Raw genomic sequence first — 13,995 nt, 5'->3', positions numbered from 1 at the left:
GGGGAGATCTTCATGTGCGTAGATTTCCACAATCTCAACCATGTCTCAGACAAGGAAAATTACCCAATGTCGTCCATGGAGCAGATATTGCAAACAGTATCTGGGTCCGAAATGTTCTCTTTGCTCGATGGATTTTTGGGTTACAACCAGGTTTTGGTAGCAAAGCCTAGCATATTAAAAACTACATTTAGTATAAAGTGGGGCACGTTTGCATTCCAATGAATGCCATTTGGGCTGGTCAATGCTGGTGCAATGAACATTGCCTTCCGCAGGCTTATTGGACAGAGAGTTGTGTTCTACCTTGATGATGCGATGATATTTTCCAAACAGAGGTCAGAACACCTGTGCCATTTGAAGAATATTTTTAGTGATGCCAAAAATACAGGATATCCTTGAATCCCAAGAAGAGTATCTTTGGAGTGTATGAGGGTAACCTTCCTAGACACATCATTGCTAAAAGTGGGATCAAGGTAGATCTGGATAGGGTTCAGACCATCATGCAGATTCCCCACCCAGTGAACAAAAAATCCATGCAGTCTTTCCTAGGGAATATTAACTTCCTTAGAATGTTCACCTCTGACTACGCTCATATTTTTAAACCAATACAGGAGATGATCAAGAAAGACGCGGCCTATAAATGGTATAAAAGGGAAAATGAGACGTTCACCCATATTAAGCAAGCTATAGCATAAGAACCCGCGTTGTACAACCCATACTTCAACAAAGACTTCTTGCTCTACACTTTCACTTTTGACAGTGCTCACCTAGAAGGATGAATTGAACAACAAACTACCTATCTCCTTCATGTGTGCAAGCCTACAGGGACCAGAGTTCAATTGCCCTACCATGGAAAAACAAGCTTATGCAGTGTACAAGGTGGTAAAAGACATTAGACCCTATCTATTGAAAAACCATTGTATTATATTTGTTCCACACCCAGGATTCAGATCACTTCCTGTTCAGCAAGATATGGGTGAAAGAAGGCCGAACTAGATGACCGAATTATAGGAATATGATCTTGACATCAAGCCAGTTCACACCATCAAGGGTCATGTTCTTTGAAAGTTAGTAGTAGAAGTAGTTAGCGCAAAAGAGGAAGAAGAAGAGCTCGCACGATGGGAGCAAGGGATCGAAATGTACGATGTTGAGCGAGCCTCTCTCACTTTGGACATAAATTCTTGGTACGCAGATGTGTGCCAATACCTTGAGCATGGCACCGTGCCCTCTCACTTCTCTATGCGGCATAAGATGGCACTTCGACTCAAAGTACTGTCATATCAGTTGGTGCATGGGGTGTTGTTCAGGAAGCACCACAATGGGATATTTCTCAGGTGTTTGGAGGCACATGATTCAAAAAAGGTTTTACGTGATCTCAATGATGGACCAGTTGGGGGAAGCTTCACAGGAAACACAACAGTGCAAAATATCATGTGATCCAGTTAATACTAGCCAACATTATTCAAGGATTCTTATGCCCATGCCCGAAAGTGTTCATTTTGTCAGAGGTGTGCCAATAGAAATTGGAAGTTAGCAGCCCCACTACAACCTATTGCAGTAGAAGAACCATTTCAATAGTGGGGCATGGATATCATTGGGGAAATTTTCGCTCACTTAGAAGAAACACCCCTATATCCTAACTGCTAAATATTGTTTTATGCGGTGGACGGAGGCAATTCCACTAAAACAAGTGAATGATCAGGAATTCATTAGCTTTCTACAGTAGAATATCATCTCCAAGTTCGACATTCCTATGTCACTTGTTTTTGACAATGCAAAATATTTTTACTCGTTAAAGCTTTATAATTTTTCATTGGAAAATGGTATCATCTTGAAACATTATGCTAATTACTACCCACAATGGAATGGTCTTGCTAAATCCATGAATAAGAACCTCATCCGTATCATCAAAAAGACCATATTCTCTAAGCAACAAAATTGGCACTCCGCTTTGGTTAATGCCTTATGGGTTGACCGAGTCACACCTAAGGCTTCTCTGAATACCTCCCCTTACTTCCTGGTGTATGGAAAAATAGCCATCCTCCCGCCAAACATCTACTTTCTTGCTCCCCAATTTTCCAAAGTATCCCAAGGCAAGCCATGTCTTTTAGTTCAGCATAGGATGGACACTTTGCACAAGCTATAGGAAGAAATGTTGAAAGCAAAAGAAAAATTTACACTTCATCAGAGTCATATCAAGAGATGGTTTGAGATAAAGTTTGCGGGGAAGAATAACTTTAGTGTGGGTGACTTAGTCTTGAACTGGGACAAAGCCCATGAGGACAAAGGAAAACATACTAAGTTTCAATCCCTATGGATTGGTCACTACATAGTCCATGAAAAGTTTGGCCAACACATGTATTATCTTCAATCACTTGACGGGAAGATTGATTCTCTCCTTGTCAATGGCCAAGACTTAAAGTAGTATTTTCAATGAAAATTTGGGGTTGCACCCCACACTATGTACATAGTCCTTTTTTATTTTTTGTTTGTGTTTTGTTGCTATGGGGTGAAATGCACGATGTATGGAGAATGAAAACTACCCTCAAAGGCCTTCCCGGGACCTTCGACAGACTGTAAGATTATCTGCAAAAGCTACCAAGTTATACACATGTTCATCTATCAAATATATGTTAACAAAGTATGGAAAGAGGATTACCTCAAGTCTCCTTCTAGATTTGTTTGGAGATCACTATGCAGCCAAGAAGAACTCCCTCAAAGCCAGCTCCAAATTAATTCTTGCACAAAGGAAAGGCAAACACAATCACAGCATACAATCTTGAAAACTAATATATGAATGCACAATGAACATCTATTTGCATACAACTAAACCACTCATCTAAACAAGTATTGAAATGAACAACTCAATGAACAATGTTATCGACACTATGGAGTAGGGAACACAACTGTAGTTCTGTATTAATAATGGAAGAGTGATTACAACCATCCATTGTATCAGTCTTCCCTTGCTCCTTCTCTCTCTCTCTCTCTCTCTCTCTCTCTCTCTCTTCTAGCTCACTTCTTCATATTTGAGTCGATGCTCAACAGCTTAGTAGGCTATCCTTTCAAATGCTCTAACCCCTTTCACAATAACCCTCACTTTGCTTATATAGCAATCGAGTTAGGGTTGCCAAGCTCCTCCTAGAGTTCACTAGGGAAAAAGCAATGAACTTGCTCTGCTTTTCAGCTCTTTCCCATTTGCCTTCTTTTCTTAGATTAGAAATCCTCCAAATATCTTGATTTTAGATGTTTCCTTGCTTTTCTTGAGCAAATTTAGGGATAAATATCTAGATATTTGTGAGTCAATTCATTGGATTTACCCATTGAACTTCCCTTAGTTTCACTAATGCTGCCCCTTCACTAGTAACATGAGTTATTGGGGTCACTAACGCTCCTTTAGGCTTGGTAACAAGCTTTATAAAGTAGGTTTATAGTGTGCAACCAGCGTTAGTGTGGAATCAATGACTGCAATTGTGGTCTTTGCTTCAGTCATCCTGTCTTTCACCTTTGAGTTGATGAGGAGGTCATTTTGTGTATAACATTTGTTTCAATTTGTGTTGTTTTTCATGTAAATAAGTGTTGTGTGTTACACCGTTGTGGATTCCAAATATGTGTGTGGCTGAAGTTCAAAGAGTCTTGTGACACTGCAACAACTGGCTATCCCTTTTTCCATATTCCTTGTGTTGGTTGTATCCTTTGGCCGATGAAGTTCTAACGGAAAATATGATCTGTCCATAAGGATAGTTTTGGTCCAATCATGAACCTATGTCCAGTCTGGAAACCTCATGCTTGTACTCATTTTTCTTCTTTGGTGTTTTCAAGCTTATCCAGTTAGTAGAAATGGAGAAAGGGAAAATATAAATGAGTAAACCTAAATCAGAGGTCTTTATATTCTTCTCTGAAGGAGCAACCTCTCATGCTCTCAATAATTCAGGATCCCTCTTCTGCCCCAAAATAAATAAGTGTTGATGCACAGTTCTCTTTAAATAAATAAATAAAGGTGAAAGAAGAGAAAGCCTTCATGCACAGAGAGGTGAAGAAACCAACTCCACCGGGGTACTGCCCAGTCTCCCTAGCAGTGGATCAATGCTTGTCTTCCTGCATGACTCTGTTGGGGTACTATCCAGGCCTTCTAGTAGCGGAGGAACACCAGAGATGAAAAACTATACTCTGAAAATCTTAAGCTAGCGAGCTAAACTACCTTTCCCAATTCGAAACATTGAGATCTTATTGAATCTTATGTTGTGTTCAACTGATGAGGTACACAAGGGAACATGTCTGTCCATGGGGTAAGTGGGGAATCCAAAGTAATTTGCATGATGAATCATTACTCCCTAAAGGACCAAGGCCCTACATAGAAGAAAATAACCAAGACAGAGAAGCTAGAATTCAACTAGTGTGTCGCCAAGTGTTGTAGTGGTTTCCTTGGTCTTCCCCTTGATTGTTACGAACACTTAAGTTCATTTCATGAGCTTTCCTAAAGTCCTCTAACCCCTTTTCCTTGGTGGTTCAACTGTCGTCGTTTGGCACGTTTGACTATTTTTCCATGTTTCTAAACATTTTTTGGTGGTTTCAGAGTTTGGTATTTATGTATACGAGTTGTCCTAGCTATGTAAACACCTATCACACTCATACAAAAAGTTTTGAGCACTGTCACACAAGTGTCGTCACGGTCATCCTAAAGTTTATCTCAAGTGTTGCACTTGTCGCCTCTTGTTATGAGACATTCACACAAAGGGTAATGCTTTGTTGTTGCTTCGGTAGTCTATGTTGTCGTTTCATCGAAGTATGCTAAGTGTATCATCACAAGTTCAAGTTCATCACAAGTTTATCTCCTTCCCGCACTTAGCCACTTTTCTAAAAATCCTCCCGACGGGCAACCCAACTGCACTAGACCCTAACTGAATTGTGCACTATGCAGTCTAAACCCTTAGTGTTGTGATATTGTTGCCTAAAACTGCACAGTGCATAGTCACTTTCCTCCATTTCAGTTGCACTGCACAATTCTAGAGCCCAACAGTCTCCCTTGACCTCCAGAAGTGCACAACAGTTCCTCCCAGTCTGACTTGAACTGCGCACTTTTCACTTCCAGTCCTCAAGCTCTTCCACTTTCCTGATGGAACCCAAAAATTAGAGAACCTAGCCTCCCTTGGCCTCCATAATTATGCAGATGTTTCCCCCAGTTTCCTCCCTCATCTGGAGCTCATTGACCTCAAGAATTGTGCAGATTTGTCCTCAATGTCTCTCTATTGCCCAGTTCCCCTTGCCTCTAAAAACTGCACAGATCGGTCTTCCAGGATTCCATCCTGCATCATCCACTGTCTATATGAACTGTACAATCTTGACTCCCAATGGCCACTACACAATTTTTCTCCTCAATGAGGATTGTGCTTAAGAGTTACTTAGTCAAGCCTGAGTTGTGCTTTGCACAGTCTTAGTGATCAACCTCTCTCCCTATCACATGGAACTGTGCAATGTGTAGTTACTGGGCCCTCTCTACCTGCCTATCATTGGTCTTGGGATTAGTTCATGGAAAATAATGCATCATCTTAGACTAGGAAGTTTTCGGATTGATGTCATCCTGTCATGATTGAATTGTAGGAACAAGTACAATGTTAAGTCATGGAGAGATGATGAAGAAGGAGAAGAAAAAGGAAGCATTCCTAAATACTCACTTATAGCCAAATGGACAAATGAACCTACCAAGAGCAAGCACAAGGAGCATAAGTGTGCAACCATCTTCCAAGACCGAGGATAATTGAAGACCATGCATCATCAAGCTATCCGGAGGAGAAGAAAAATCACATCTTAGAACACATCTATGACTCAGCAGCAATATCGGCTTAACATTGCCACATCATCAAGCCAGTCCATCTCAGTAGTGTCATGTCAAGTCGTGTCATGAGTTTTCATATGCCACATCACTATTGTGCGCCATTTTTATTGTAAATCAAATGTATTGTAAAGTAGAAGTCCAATGGACACACTTGAATATGAAGAGTCATGTAAGTTGAAATGTCAAAGGAAGTTGAACAGTCATGAAGGTAGTTAAAGAGTCACAAGGGGTAAGCATCACCCCTTGGTTATATATACCCCCTCATTGTATGAGCAAATGAATTTTCACCTTAGCTCCTCCCACAAAGCATTAGAGAGATCATTTAGTTCTTTGAGGAGCAAGGAGTGGCTCCAATGTACCACTACTAGGGCTAGTGATGTACAATGTAAATATGTGTCTTGGAACTTTTTCTTAATTACAAAAGCCTTTTCAGGCTAGCATGTTTTCATGCATGACTTATGGATGTTTGTAATACTATTTTGTGAACGTTTGTATTTCATGTTTGCTTTCACATGTACTAATATAGTTGAACTATTTCGGTTATTTTAGTTCTTATCTTGTTGAGATTGTGTTGTAATGGTCGTCACTGTTGTGTCATCCTTGTGGCCTATTCTACGAGATACTAAACAAAACTTTCCTTGCTTATCAGTTATAATGACCATCACATCCACTGTGGATTATTCCGCTGGATGTTGGACATGCATTTTTGGTTGATGTGTGTCTCTTATTGGGTGGTACTATTACCTCACTTAGAGGCTCACTTTTCTCCCCCCTTTTGTAGTAAGAGAACCTAGACACATTTTCATTGCGCACTCACTAGGCACACTCACCTTTCTTTTCGAAGATACCATTGCATCACTCTCTTGTGCTAACAGCTAGAGCCGAGGCAAATCTCTAAGTATTTGGCAACCAGACCTTCATACCGGATGGGATTCCTACACCAAATGGTGTGAAGTATGATTGGGGATTCATATTGCAGGGATTTGTTGAATGTTGGCAGGTCCAACACCGCCAACCTTTTGTCAGTTTAGCTGTTTTTCAGTTCAATTTTGGAGCTCTCTCTATATTCTCTCTACTCTCTCATACTCTCATACACTTAGAGTATTATTTGATCCCTCTAGCATTGGAGGAAGGAAGGCAAAGGAATGACAAGAAAGCAGGGGGAAGGAAAGATCAAACAAGGAAAAGTAGGATCAAGTTGATACAATGGGATTATTTTTAGGTATCAAGTTGTATGTATGATTTACTTGCTAATTTTGGCATACATGCTACACGTATGTGTGTTTTTGGTTCTCTTGTTGTCATTGGCATGGGTTTTTCCAGGCATGACAGTGGTTTTAAGCCTTGCCTTTCCATTTCTAGATAACCATGGTGTGATGGGGTTTCTTTTACTTGGTTGAGATGGATTGCTGGATGGCTTTGAAACTAAGTGGGGTGGTCTCAAGGAGAAACACAAGGCCTAGGAAGCCCTGAACCGATGAAGGTGGGATTCCTATAAATCCTGATTATGTGTACCCTTGTTGGGTCTAGGAATCCTTTACTAGTAAATGGAAGGATATGCAGTAAATCCTATAGGTAGGAGATGGATAAATTCCTCACGGTTTAGCTGGAGAGATCTGGATGCATCCATGCTTGTATAGGCCTAGTGATCCCATGACCGATATATTGTGGGATTGCGGTAAATCTTGGTAGTGTATGTTTCTTGTTTGGGCCTAGGAATCCCTTGGAGTGATTACGGAAAATTCTAGTTGTATAGATGAAGGATTGGATCTAGGAATCCCTTGGTGGATTGCGGTAAAACCTGAGGAAGCCCTTGTTGTTTTGTTGTAAGTCCCACATTCATGCTTGGAATATGGCATGGGTGTGATTGGCTAAAAGAAATATTTGGTTCAACCCAATATATGGTCAGGTGGTACATGGAAGTCCATGGCTTGGTTGGATTTTGCATATGTTAATAAGAGATATTTTCCTCTTGTGTATTCTGTGTCAATGTGTTCGCTATTATGTGGTTATAATGGTTGTTCTATCATTGTTGATCTGTTGGTTATAATCATGGTTTATGAAAGATTTGAGTTATGGCTCTTATCATGTTTTGATTAGTAAATGAAATGCTAATGAATGTATGAAATAATAGATTATAATGATGCTATTGTGAGAGGGCATCATACATTATTGACGAATCTCAGAAAAGTATGAGATCCCTATGTTTAGATATGTTGTCATGACCTGTAGATTAAAAGCTCATAATGTGTTTGAAGGAATACATGTCATGACTGTTAGGGGCCAGGTCAAGTCCTTGTTCAAGTTTTTGTATTAGTAGCCTTGTCTCAACATTATTTATCTTTTCTGGAAGTTTCATGGAGTTATGGGTAGAGGCCTGAGTCCTGACCCTAAAAAAGTGGCTTAGAATTCAGGGTTGCTGGCATAGAACTGCCCAGAAGAGGACATAATCGCATGGATGCCTTGCTGTGGGAGTGACTGGAGGGTCTTAATCATATGGAAGGCTTGTCACGGGAGTGACTGGGGATTTAGTTCATTCAAGAAGCAAGTTACTTCAGGGGTTGGACACCTGGAGGGGTCGGTTGGATACTGAAGATTTTGTAGCTCCCGAGGGAGGACTTTAAAGTTTTTTTTCGTCAGTTCCACTTCCTTAAGGGGATCTAGGAGGATGAATCATATCATAGTAACTCTTTGTCTCATGTTTATCCTAGTGGAAGAGTTAGCTTGGGTAAATGTGGGAGGAGGTTGTTACAAACATGAAATAAGATCCATGGAAACCACTCAAAATTGCAGTTCTCATGCATATTATTTTCCACTCATGAACTAGATTAGTCTAACCACTTATTACAATTATAAATAGGGTAGTGAAGCTACAAACAAGTAATGGCTAGAAGTATAACTACAACTATGAGAGAGAGGAATTTATACAAACCAAACACATGTGCATTCATGAACCCTAACATGAAAACATTTAAGTTTCTATTACAATATTTATTTAAATATTTTATAACTTTCTCTAAATAACCAACTCCTGTGAGACAAACCCTAACTTGAAAAAATTCTCATTTCTATTATAATATTTTATAACTTTCTCTAAATAACCAAACTCCCGTGATAAAAACACACTTACCCATGTTGTTGGAGATGCTTGTTGCCTCCCCTTCACCTCAAAGGTGGTTGGAAATAATTCTTCTCTCTCTTACCAATCTCACATCTTCTTCACCTTGAATCATCCCATTCATGAAATCAATGTATTGTCTAAAACAAGTACACCAAGCATGATAAAAAATTCCAATGCTACTAGATTTCTTGGGATTACCCATGTCTAACTATCTAGCCTTACTCTAGGGAGGTAAAATGTGCTAATTCTCTCAAAAAATTATATTGTTGTAATGTCACTATTAGTATGAGAGAATTCAACTCCTAAGATGTATAAATCAGCAACAAATGAAATAACAAGTTTGGCTAGAAAGGGCGATATGAGACTAACCAAAGCTTCAAAATTTTCATTAGTTATGGTTGCATTCTTATCAACAAGAATAAGAGGCTATAAGGGTAACCTCAACACAAACTGGAAAAGTTTCTCATTAAGCACTCACGAAAGCATCTCTATGAGAATAAAATAGGTCCAGCCTTTATAAAGGAAATAATCTTCCATACAAAACTAAAAACCTTTATAATAGTTGACGTCGTACAACAAACATATCATTTTGATTTTCTTTCTCAATTAAATTTTAATTTTAATTTAATTATTTAAACCAATTTAGTTTTTAATCATTCGAAGTAAAAATGATAACATTGTACAACACTTCCAACATGTGCCCACTATCCTTTTATATGTGAATTTGAACTCTCAATTAACCTAAGGCTGAAAGGTCATAATTCTTAACAACACAAACACGAGTAGGGTATATAGTGTTGAAAAATGTAACCAGTGTCAGTATTCATAATTGTATTTGTTAAAAGAAAAGAAAAAATATTGTAAAAGAAATATATTTTTGAAGCATGGGTTTCATGCTCTAATTTATTTTCTAGGTGATAGCCTCCATTGAAGGCTTCTAGGTTTTGCCATGAGTCAAAAGAGTCTTTATTACATTTATTTGACCCTCCTTGGGAATTTGCATTATAGAAGTTTTGAGTCTAAAATGGGCCTCCTAAGTAATATTATAAAATAAGATTAGATTACATCATCAAATTTTAGAGGGAAAAAATAAAAGTCTATTTTTTCAACTCGTATTTTCAACTTATCTCCCTATGGTTTTATTCAAATTTCAAGCGAGAGCACTCCTTGGATGCAAAATTTAATTCCTCATCCATGGAGTACCCATGTTGCATACTATTGATGGACTCTACCACACGAAAAATGAGAAATACATAAAAACATGTGATTGCAATAAGGTTTTTCAAGTATTTCTCATTTTTTGTGTAGCAGGGTCCATTGAAGGTATGGAACATGGGTACTCCTTGGATGAGGAATTAAATTCTAAATCAAATGAGTGTTAACAATCAAAATTTGAGTAAATCTTTTACTTTTTTACTCCAAAAATGGTGAATCATCCCCCATGGTTGATATCATCATCTTGAATCCTATTGGTTCTTATAAAGTTGATTTTGGTTGTAAATTTTTGTTTTGAGGCCCATTTTAGAATCAAAATTTCTCTAATGTATCATGTAAAGAAATTTATTTTTGAGTCAAAAGTGTCATTTTTCACCTCCTCACCAAGTCGACCCTATCCTAATAAAGTCAGCCTGGATTAAGGCTATTCGACACAACAAAATCAATATAAATAGAGGCAACTCAACTCATTTTGAAGCACGCATTCACAAGTTCGATCTACAAGAGAAAGAGGATGAAAAGAAGAGTGAATTGTAGAAAAAGAAGACCTAAATGAAGGAAGAAACAAAATCGATTTTTTTGGAATCTATCTCTCACACGTGGAAAGTCTTCTATGGTTTCTAGATGAGTAGCATAGGGATGAAATTCTAAAGTAGCTGTAGGCATGAAATTTAGTAGTTGAGGGGTTGAAATTCTGGATTGAAGCTGCATCTAGGGAGTTGGCACTTGGAGACTTTGGAAAAATACATCTTCTTGAAGGAAGGGATAACTTGGTGATTGGAGGAGGTGTTTGTCTACGTAAAAATGGTCTTGGATTGTCTCATCTTGATTTGAATCTACTAGTGGAAGAGTTAGATGAGTACCTATATCTTGTGTTCCTTATTCTTGTGATCTTCATACATATTAATTTGATAATTTCTTGATGAAATATAACATAATAAAGAAGAAAGAAAGTCCAACATAAATCACAAGTAAATATTAAGAAAAGAGGAATCAAACCCTAATATCTACATGCAATGATTTCTCAACATGGTTTCAGATCTAATGTGAAGGAAGGACTATTTGAATATCACTTTGTTGGCTATTTGAAGGAAGGAAAGCAATCTTAGAAGAAAATATCACTATCTCAACAGAAAGCCATTTGAAGATGGGACCCAATCTCTTGAAAATTGCAGGAATCTTTGTTGGAACGATCATCTACAATCTATCTAAGAGAGTCAAGTGTGGATGGTTCTTGGTTTCACTTACAAGTACACTTGATGATGACATTGCATGTATTATCGATAGTGGAGCCTCAAGACACATGACAAGAGAAAGCGGACAACTTCATACTCTATCAAAGGAATCATCATCACATGCAGTGGAGCCTGGAGACAACAAAAGTTATGAATTCAAGGGCCTTGGATATACATCATTAGAGCTAGAAAATGGAGGAAAGCTACATATCAACAAAATTCTTTATGTCCCAGGTTTATAAAATAATTTACTTTCCATTTTGTGTTTAGAGATAAAGGAGATATCATTTCTTTTTGTAGATGGTAAAGTTTTGGTTTGAGGAAAGGATTCTAGTTTTGAAAAGGAAAGAATTAATGGGATTCATGAAGGAGGATTATATAGGGTTATAACACCATCTCCTCAATCCCTTGTTCACATGGATATTAGTCCAATCAAACTTTGGCGTAGAATATATGGACACCTTAACTATAAGATAATACCCTCTCTAAGTCAAATGGTGAAGGGAATCCCCAACATCAAGAGGACTATGAAGGAGTTTTCAAGGGATGTGCTTTGGGAAAGAAAAATAGGAAACCTTTTACAAATAGTGATACAAGGTATAAAGAAATTCTAGACCTCATTCATTCCGATGTATGTGGACCTGTGCTTGTTAAATCTCTTGGAGGCCACCTATACTATGTGGCCTTCATTGATTATCACTCTAGAAATACATGGCTCTATCTTCTCAAGTCAAAGGATAAAGTATTTGAAAAGTTCAAGGAATTTAGATTCGAAGTAGAAACCCTAACTGAAAGAAAGATAAATACCCTTAGATCCGACAATGGGGTTGAGTATACTTCTAAGGAAATTATATCTTATTGCAAGGAAGTATGCATTAAGAGGGAGTTCATAGTTCCCTAAAATCCTGAACAAAATGAAGTAGCAGAAAGGAAGAATATAATTATTGAGGAATGCATAATAACTATGAAATTTGATCAAGACCTACCAAAATTTCTATAGGGAGAAGCAACCATGACAACAGTAAACATACAAAATAGAATTCCCCACAGAATCCTTGATAATATGACACCATAGTAAGCATTCTTAGGAAGGAAGCCACATGTATACCATCTTTGAATCTTTTGATGTCTTGCATACATTCATGTTCCAAAAGACAAGTGAAAGAATTTAGCCTCTACAAGTATAAAATGTATCTTCATTGCTTATAACCTTTCATCAAGGGCTTATAGAATATACATCAAAGAAGAAAGATGAATTTAAGTTCGCAGGGATGCCATATTTGACAAAAATCATGCCTACAAAATATCCAAGGATATACCTATTGAATTCGATGAAGAATATGCACCATTATTTCAACAAGCAGAGTATTATGAAAAAAATCCTACAATTCAAGAAGAAGAAGGACCAAGTGAACCTATTTAATCGACAATCATTCCCAAAACAAAGAAGAGGCCAAATTGGTTAAAAGCTACACATGAAGATGATCAAGGACATGGACAAGAAAAAGGAAGTTTTAGTGAAAGAAAAAGACCAAAAACATACTCAGGGTATGCAACATACATGACCAAGTTAATCGAGACAGATCCAACTACCTTTGAATAAGTTACTCATTAAGAAGAATGGAAGAAAGAAATGCAAGAAGAATACCAATCTATCATGAAGAATGGGGTGTAGGAAAAGGTTCCTAGACCTAGTGAAAAATATGTTTCCACTTCCAAATGGATTTACAAAATCAAACATGCCATTGATGGAAGTATAGAAAAATACAAAGAAATATTTGTTGTAAGGAATTTCTCTAAAAAAGAAGGAATATATTTTGAAGAAATCTTTGCTCCAACTTCCAGGTACACTACTATTAGATCCTTAGTTTCACTAGCTACAACTATGGGATGAAATATACATCAAATGGATGTTAAGATAACCTTTCTAAATGGAACCATTGATGAAGAAGTATATATTGAAAAATCGGAAGGCTTTGAGATAAAGAGCAGGGATACTCATGTTTGTATACTAAAGAAAACTCTATATGACTTGAAGCAAGCACCTAGGGCTTGGTACGAAAGAATGGATGTCTATCTTTTAAGGATTGGCTTTGTCAAAAGTTTTACTAATGAAAATATCTACATAAAGATAGTGAAGAATGAACCAATTATTATAATTTTATATGTGGATGATTTATTTATTACAAGTGCGGAGCACAAAATTATAGAATGTAAGAAGTTGTTGGAAACTGAATTTGAAATGAAATATCTGGGATTCATGCACTACTATTTCGGATTGGAAGTTTGGCAGAAACCTGGTGAGATATATCTTGGTCAAGGAAAGTATATAATAAATATGTTATACAATTTTGGTATAATGGATTCCAAGCCTATGACTACTCCCATGATCACAAATCTAAAGAAGTTGAGAATCTATGACTCTAGTCTCGTTGATCCTACAAGCTATCATAAGTTGGTGGGCTCTTTGATGTACTTGGTGAATACCAGACTTGATATATGCTTTGCTATAATAATTCTTAGTCAATTTTAGTTGGAGCCTCATCATGGCCATTAGATATAGTCCAAGCATATTTTGAGATACCTATGTG

This window comes from Pinus tabuliformis, chromosome 4_2, assembly GCF_031772625.1.
Source record: "Pinus tabuliformis cultivar Carrire ecotype Pingquan chromosome 4_2, CPIR1, whole genome shotgun sequence".
Classification (NCBI taxonomy): domain Eukaryota; kingdom Viridiplantae; phylum Streptophyta; class Pinopsida; order Pinales; family Pinaceae; genus Pinus; species Pinus tabuliformis.
This window is presented reverse-complemented; position numbering follows the sequence as displayed.